Raw genomic sequence first — 8,777 nt, 5'->3', positions numbered from 1 at the left:
CTTCTTATCTTCTAATCTTTTCAAAATTGATTTTCAAAATTTGTTTCAACTAACTAACTAACTTTTTGTTTGTTTCTTATCTTTTTCAAAACTACCTAACTAACCCTCTCTCTCTAATTTTTGAAAATATCTCCCTCTTTTTCAAAAAAAAATCTTTTTTATTTTTTCTTAATTTTCGAAAATTACTAACCTTTTTCAAAAACTATTTTCGAAAATCACTAACTCTTTTTCAAAAATAATTTTCGAAAATTCTCTTCCTCACTCACCAAAAATCCGAACCCCCTCTCTCTCTCTGAGTTCAGATTTTCTCTTCTTCTTTTCTTCTACTCACATAGGGGAACCTCTATACCTGTGGTAAAAAGGATCCCTATTATTATTTTTTTGTCCCTCTTTTTCATATGAGCAGGAGGAAAAATAAGAACATTCTTGTTGAAGCAGATCCAGAACCTGAAAGGACTCTGAAGAGGAAACTAAAAGAAGCTAAATTACAACAAGCCAGCAAGCACCTTTCAGAAATTTTCGAACAAGAAGAGGACATGGCAGCCGAAAATAATAATAATGCAAGGAGGATGCTGGGTGACTTTACTGCACCTAATTCCAATTTATATGGAAGAAGCATCTCCATCCCTACCATTGGAGCAAACAATTTTGAGCTGAAACCTCAGCTAGTTTCTCTGATGCAGCAAAACTGCAAGTTTCATGGACTTCCATCTGAAGATCCCTTTCAGTTCTTAACTGAATTCTTGCAGATCAGTGATACTGTTAAGACTAATGGAGTAGATCCTGAAGTCTACAGGCTCATGATTTTCCCTTTTGCTGTAAGAGACAAAGCTAGAATATGGTTGGACTCTCAACCTAAGGATAGCCTGAACTCTTGGGATAAGCTGGTCAAGGCTTTCTTAGCCAAGTTCTTTCCTCCTCAAAAGCTGAGCAAGCTTAGAGTGGATGTTCAAACCTTCAGACAGAAAGAAGGTGAATCCCTCTATGAAGCTTGGGAGAGATACAAAGAACTGACCAAAAAGTGTCCTTCTGACATGCTTTCAGAATGGACCATCCTGGATATATTCTATGATGGTCTGTCTGAATTGGCTAAATTGTCATTGGATACTTCTGCAGGTGGATCCATTCACCTAAAGAAAATGCCTGCAGAAGCTCAAAAACTCATTGACATGGTTGCTAATAACCAGTTCATGTACACTTCTGAGAGGAATCCTGTGAGCAATAGGACGCCTTAGAAGAAGGGAGTTCTTGAAATTGATACTTTGAATGCCATATTGGCTCAGAACAAAATATTGACTCAGTAAGTCAATATGATTTCTCAGAGTCTGAATGGAATGCAAGCTGCATCCAACAGTACTCAAGAGGCATCTTCTGAAGAAGAAGCTTATGATCCTGAGAACCCTGCAATAGCAGAGGTAAATTACTTAGGTGAACCTTATGGAAACACCTATAATCCATCATGGAGAAATCATCCAAATCTCTCATGGAAGGATCAACAAAAGCCTTAACAAGGTTTTAATAATGGTGGAAGATACAGGTTTAGCAATAGCAAGCCTTTTCCATCATCCACTCAGCAACAGACAGAGAATTCTGAACAAAATACTTCTAATTTAGCAAACTTAGTCTTTGATCTATCTAAGGCCACTATGAGTTTTATGAATGAAACAAGGTCCTCCATTAGAAATTTGGAAGCACAAGTGGGCCAGCTGAGTAAAAGGATCACTGAAATCCCTCCTAGTACTCTCCCAAGCAATACAGAAGAAAATCCAAAAGGAGAGTGCAAGGCCATTGAATTGATCACCATGGCCGAACCTGTAAGGGTGGGGGAGGACGTGAATCCCAAGGAAGAAGACCTCCTGGGACGTCCAGTGATCAATAAGGAGTTTCCCTTTGAGGAACCAAAGGAATCTGAGGCTCATCTTGAGACCATAGAGATTCCATTAAACCTCCTTATGCCATTCATGAGCTCTAATGAGTATTCCTCTTCTGAAGAGAATGAGGATGTTACTGAAGAGCAAGTTACCAAGTACCTTGGTGCAATCATGAAGCTGAATGCCAAATTATTTGGTATTGAGACTTGGGAAGATGAACCTCCCTTGTTCACTAATGAACTGAGTGATCTGGATCAACTGATATTGCCTCAGAAGAAACAGGATCCTGGAAAGTTCTTAATACCTTGTACCATAGGCACCATGACCTTTGAGAAGGCTCTATGTGACCTTGGGTCAGGGATAAACCTCATGCCCCTCTCTGTAATAGAGAAACTGGGAATCTATGGGGTACAAACTGCTAAAATCTCATTAGAGATGGCAGATAAATCAAGAAAACAGGCTTATGGACAAGTAGAGGACGTGTTAGTAAAGGTTGGAGGCCTTTACATCCCTGCTGATTTCATAGTCCTAGATACTGGGAAGGATGAGGATGAATTCATCATCCTTGGAAGACCCTTCCTAGCCACAGCAAGAGCTGTGATTGATGTTGACAGAGGTGAATTAGTCCTTCAATTGAATGGGGACTCCCTTGTGTTTACAACTCAAGGTTATCCTTCTGTAAACATGGAGAGGAAGCATAAAAAGCTTCTCTCAAAACAGAGTCAACCAGAGCCCCCACAGTCAAACTCTAAGTTTGGTGTTGGGAGGCCACAACCGAACTCTAAGTTTGGTGTTGAACTCCCATATCCAAACTCTAAGTTTGGTGTTGGGGAGTCTCAACAATGCTCTGAACATCTGTGAGGCTCCATGAGAGCCCACTGTCAAGCTATTGACATTAAAGAAGCACTTGTTGGGAGGCAACCCAATTTTTATCTAATTTTTATTTCCTTGTTCTTTCATGCTTTATCAAGTTCATGATCATGTGGAGTCACAAAATAAATATAAAAATTGAAAACGGAATCAAAAACAGCAGAAGAAAAATCACACCCTGGAGGAGGATCTCACTGGCGTTTAAACGCCAGTAAGAAGCATCTGGCTGGCATTCAACGCCAGAACAGAGCATGGTTCTGGCGTTGAACGCCCAAAATGGGCAGCATCTGGGCGTTTGAATGCCAGAATTGCACCCTGGAGAAGAGCTGGCGCTAAACGCCCAGAACAAGCATGGTTCTGGCGTTCAACGCCAGAAATGGGCAACAAATGGGCGTTCAACGCCCAGAACAAGCACCAATCTGGCGCTGAACGCCCAGAGTTGTGTGCAAAGGCATTTTACATGCCTAATGGGTGCAGGGATGTAAATCCTTGACACCTCAGGATCTGTGGACACCACAGGATCATATCAGGATCTGTGAATCTCACAGGATCCCCACCCACCTCACCCTCTCTCTCTCTCCATTCGTGGTCATCCCTTCTGTTTTCCATTCACCACTCACATCCATACACACATCCCTCCATCTCCTCCATATCTTCTTCTTCTTCATCTATTCTTTCTTCTCTTGCTCGAGGGCGAGCAATATTCTAAGTTTGGTGTGGTAAAAGCATAAGTTTTTTGTTTTTCCATTACCATTAATGGCACCTAAGGCCAGAGAAACCTCAAGAAAGAGAAAAGGGAAGGCAATTGCTTCCACCTCTGAGCCATAGGAGATGGAAAGATTCATCTCACAAGCCCATCACTAAGAAAAGGATGGAGCAAACAAGAAAGCCTATTCATGGAGCTCAAGAAACACATGAGGAAGCTCACCATCAAGGGATCCATGAGATACCTCAGGGGATGCACTTTCCTCCACATAAATATTGGAAGCAAATCAACACCTCCCTAGGAGAATTAAGTTCCAACATGGGACAATTAAGGGTGGAACATCAAGAGCACTCCATCATCCTTCATGAAATTACATAAGATCAAAAAAGCAATGAGGGAGGAGCAACAAAGACAAGGAAGAGACATAGAAGAGCTCAAGGACATCATTGGTTCCTCAAGAAGGAAACGCCACCATCACTAAGGTGGATTCATTCCTTGTTCTTACTTTCTCTGTTTTTCGTTTTCTTTATGTTAAGTGCTTATCCATGTTTGTGTCTTCATTACGTGATCATTAGTATTTAGTAACTTTGTCTTAAAGTTATGAATGTCCTATGAATCCATCACCTCTCTTAAATGAAAACTGTTTTAATTTAAAAGAACAAGAAGTACATGAGTTTCGAATTTATCCTTGAACTTAGTTTAATTATATTGATGTGGTGACAATGCTTCTTGTTTTCTGAATGAATGCCTGAACAGTGCATATGTCTTTTGAAGTTGTTGTTTAAGAATGTTAAATATGTTGGCTCTTGAAAGAATGATGATAAGGAGACATGTTATTTGATAATCTGAAAAATCATAAAAATGATTCTTGAAGCAAGAAAAAGAAGCAAAGAACAAAGCTTGCAGAGAAAAAAAATAGCAAAAAAAAATAGAAAGAAAAAAGAAAAAGCAAGAAAAAAAAGTCAAAGCTCTTAAAACCAAAAGGCAAGAGCAAAAAGCCAATAACCCTTAAAACCAAAAGGCAAGGGTAAATAAAAGGATCCCAAGGCTTTGAGCATCAGTGGATAGGAGGGCCTAAAGGAATAAAATCCTGGCCTAAGCGGCTAAACCAAGCTGTCCCTAACCATGTGCTTGTGGCGTGAAGGTGTCAAATGAAAACTTGAGACTGAGCGGTTAAAGTCAAGGTCCAAAGCAAAAGAAGAGTGTGCTTAAGAACCCTGGACACCTCTAATTGGGGACTTTAGCAAAGCTGAGTCACAATCTGAAAAGGTTCACCCAGTTATGTGTCTGTGGCATTTATGTATCCGGTGGTAATACTGGAAAACAAAGTGCTTAGGGCCACGGCCAAGACTCATAAAGTATTCAAGAGGCAAAAAAGCTACAAGTCCCGCTCATATGATTAGAGCTATGTTTCATTGATAGTTTGGAATCTATAGTATATTCTCTTCTTTTTATCCTATTTGATTTTCAGTTGCTTGGGGACAAGCAACAATTTAAGTTTGGTGTTGTGATGAGCGGATAATTTATACGCTTTTTGGCATTGTTTTTAGTATGTTTTTAGTATAATCTAGTTACTTTTAGGGATGTTTTCATTAGTTTTTATGTTAAATTCACATTTCTGGACTTTACTATGAGTTTGCATGTTTTTCTTTGATTTTAGGTATTTTCTGGCTGAAATTGAGGGACTTGAGCAAAAATCAGATTCAGAGGTTGAACAAGGACTGCTGATGCTGTTGGATTCTGACCTCCCTTCACTCAAAGTGGATTTTCTGGAGCTGCAGAAATCAAAATTGTGCGCTTCCAATTGCGTTGGAAATTAGACATCCAGGGCTTTCCAGCAATATATAATAGTCCATACTTTGACCGAGTTTAGATGACGTAAAAGGGCGTTGAATGCCAGTTCTACGCTGCTGTCTTGAGTTAAACGCCAGAAACATGTTACAAGCCAGAGTTGAATGCCAGAAATACGTTATAAACTAGCGTTCAACTCCAAGAAGGACCTATGCACGTGTAACATTCAAGCTCAGCCCAAGCACACACCAAGTAGGCCCCGGAAGTAGATTTATGCATCAATTACTTACTTCTGTAAACCCTAGTAACTAGTTTAGTATAAATAGGACTTTTTACTATTGTATTTGACATCTTGGGACGTCTAGTTCTTAGATCATGGGGGCTGGCCAATCGGCCATGCCTGAACCTTTCACTTATGTATTTTTTAATGGTAGAGTTTCTACACTCCATAGATTAAGGTGTGGAGCTCTGCTGTTCCTCAAAGATTAATGCAAAGTACTTCTGTTTTTCTATTCAATTTAGCTTATTCCGCTTCTAAGATATTCATTCACATTTCAACCTGAATGTGATGAACGTGACAATCATCATCATTCCCTATGAACGCGTGCCTGACAACCACTTCCGTTCTACCTTAGATTGAATGAGTATCTCTTGGATCTCTTAATCAGAATCTTCGTGGTATAAGCTAGATTGATGGCGGAATTCATGAGAGTCCGGAAAGTCTAAACCTTGTCTGTGGTATTCCGAGTAGGACTCTGGGATTGAATAACTGTGACGAACTTCAAACTCGCGAGTGCTGCGCGTAGTGACAGACGCAAAAGGAGGGTGAATCCTATTCCAGTATGATCGAGAACCTCAGATGATTAGCCGTGCTGTGACAGAGCATTTGGACCATTTTCACAAGAGGATAGGATGCAGCCATTGACAAGGGTGATGCCTCCAGACGATTAGCCATGCAGTGACAGCGCATCAGACCATTTTCCAGAGAGGATCAAAAGTAGCCATTGACAACGGTGATGTTCTTACAAAAAGCCAGCGATAGAAAGGAGTAAGACTGATTGGATGAAGACAGCAGGAAAGCAGAGGTTCAGAGGAACGAAAGCATCTCTATACACTTATCTGAAATTCTCACCAATGATATACATAAGTGTTTCTATCCTATGTTATTTATCTTTTAATTATCTAATTATCTAATCCAATCACATTTGAATCCGCCTGACTGAGATTTACAAGATGACCATAGCTTGCTTCATACCAACAATCTCCGTGGGATCGAACCTTACTCACGTAAGGTTTTATTACTTGGACGACCCAGTGCACTTGCTGGTTAGTTGTATCGAAGTTGTGAATGAAAAATGATTTATTAAGACGTGCGTACAGAGTTTCTAGCGCCGTTGCCTGAGATCACAATTTCGTGCACCAGCGGCCACTCCTGAGGTCCGGAAAGTCTAAACCTTGTCTGTGGTATTTCGAGTAGGATCTGGGAAGGGATGACTGTGACGAGCTTCAAACTCGCGAGTGTTGGGCGTGTGACAAACGCAAAAGGATCAATGGATCCTATTCCAACATGATCGAGAACCGATAGATGATTAGCCGTGCGGTGACTGCGCATTTGGAACATTTTTACTGAGAGGACGAGAAGTAGCCATTGACAACGATGATGCCCAACATAAAGCTTGCCATGGAAAGGAGTATGAATGATTGGAAGAAGGCAATAGGAAAGCAGAGGTTTAGAAGGAACAAAGCATCTTCATACGCTTATCTGAAATTCCTACCAATGAATTACATAAGTATCTCTATCTTTATTTTATGTTTTATTCATCTTTTAATTATCAATCCTCCATAACCATTTGAATCTGCCCGACTGAGATTTACAAGATGACCATAGCTTGCTTCAAGCCAACATTCTCTGTGGGATCGACCCTTACTCACGTAAGGTTTATTACTTGGACGACCCAGTGCACTTGCTGGTTAGTTGTGCGGAGTTGTGACAAAGAGTTGAGATTACAATTGTGCGTACCAAGTTGTTGGCGCCATTGATGATCACAATTTCATGCACCAAAAGACAAATTAATCAGAGAAGTAGAAGATGAAATAAGTTGCAGAAAATATAAACAGAAAGGTAAAATTGCTTGCAGAACAAAACAGAAAGTAAACTTAGCTCAATTGTGAAATCTAAAAGAGAAATTGAATATCTCAGGAGATCAATGAGACTAGCAGGTAAATCTAGATCTCAATTCCTTCCTTGATCAAACAGAAAATAGATTGCAGAAGAAATGTAAATGAAACAGCAAATAAAACTCAAATCCAATTCTTAATTCACTGAATTATGGAGAAGAAGAACAAAAAGGAATTTCAGATCAAGAATTGAAACAGAATTCCTTCAATCTCAATCCAAAATTCATAAACAAAAAGTAAGAAATGCAGAAGTAAAAACAAAGGGAAAGGGAACTCAGATCTCAGTCCCAATTCCCAAATTCAAAATGAAAACTAAAATTGAGCTCAAAGTAAAATTGAAAAGTGAGCAAAAAATAAAACAAAAAAATGAAAAGAAGGTCCTCTACAAATTAAACTAACTCTTATTTATACACTTTCTAATTTTGATTTTAGAATTTGGAGTGGGTTTTTAAAATTGGTGAAGAATTTGATTTAAGGTGGCATTTAATTGAAATTAGGCTTAGGGACACCTCCAGTAGAGCGCTCAGTGAGTGATTTTAACGTAGCACTCCTTGCTTCCTCTTGTCTTCATGCCAAGCCCAAACATAGCGCTAAGTGAAGTGTTTCAACGTAGCACCACTTTGGTTCCCTTGGATCCCTCTTCGAGCCTTGCTTGTTTCATTTTGGGCCAATTTTCATTCACCAATAGCGCTCAGTGAGTGATTTGAACGTAGCACTACATACCTTGGAGTGAGGTTCCCTCTTCAAACCCTGGCCGTCCCATTTTGAGCAATTTCCTCACAATGTAGTGCTTGGTTAAGAGTTCCCAACGTAGCGCCCTCCGTATGCCTTGTGTGCCCCTCTTCGATCCCTGGTGAAGCCATTTTGAGCAATTTCCTTGTCAAGCCTTGTAGCGCTTCTCTTGGTCCCCATTTCGAATCCTGGTGGCTTCATTTTGTGTGCTGCGCCTTGTATTTTCTCTTGAGTAAGGCACGATAAAGGTAAAATACTTAACTGAGCGCTATGCTTTTTGCCTTGTTCCCTTGGGCGCTCAGTTAAATTACACAACTTAGCATCCTCGGCCTTGTACCTTGGCTTCTTGATTTGGTGTACCCCTCTTTCTCTAGCGCTCACTTTTTGAGCACTATGCCTTGGCCTCTTGATGCGCAACGCTTTTGTTTCCTTGGGCCACGCTTGGTTGAGCACACTTTCCTTATTTCTTTCTTTTCTTCACCTACAAGTAATCAAAACAACCAATCAAAGCATCACCAAATAAACAAGATTTATAAATCATTCAAAAACCGACTAATTCTGTCTTAAACCTCATGAATTTATGTCAAATAAAGGATGGTTGATTGTTTTAACATAACCATGCAAATCCA

General features: G+C 39.9%; 1 non-coding gene across 1 annotated transcript; it reads right to left on the bottom strand.

Moving 5' to 3' along the window:
• Nucleotides 1-932: 932 nt before the first annotated feature.
• On the bottom strand, nt 933-1,040 carry LOC112746588 (small nucleolar RNA R71). Its single transcript, XR_003174465.1, has one exon. It is a non-coding gene; the product is annotated as a small nucleolar RNA R71 (small nucleolar RNA).
• Between the last annotated feature and the right edge of the window lie 7,737 nt (nt 1,041-8,777).

Source organism: Arachis hypogaea, chromosome 14 (genome assembly GCF_003086295.3).
Source record: "Arachis hypogaea cultivar Tifrunner chromosome 14, arahy.Tifrunner.gnm2.J5K5, whole genome shotgun sequence".
In the NCBI taxonomy this organism is placed as follows: Eukaryota; Viridiplantae; Streptophyta; class Magnoliopsida; order Fabales; family Fabaceae; genus Arachis; species Arachis hypogaea.
Note: the sequence above shows the minus strand (reverse complement) of the source record. Positions and strands in the feature narration are given on the sequence as shown.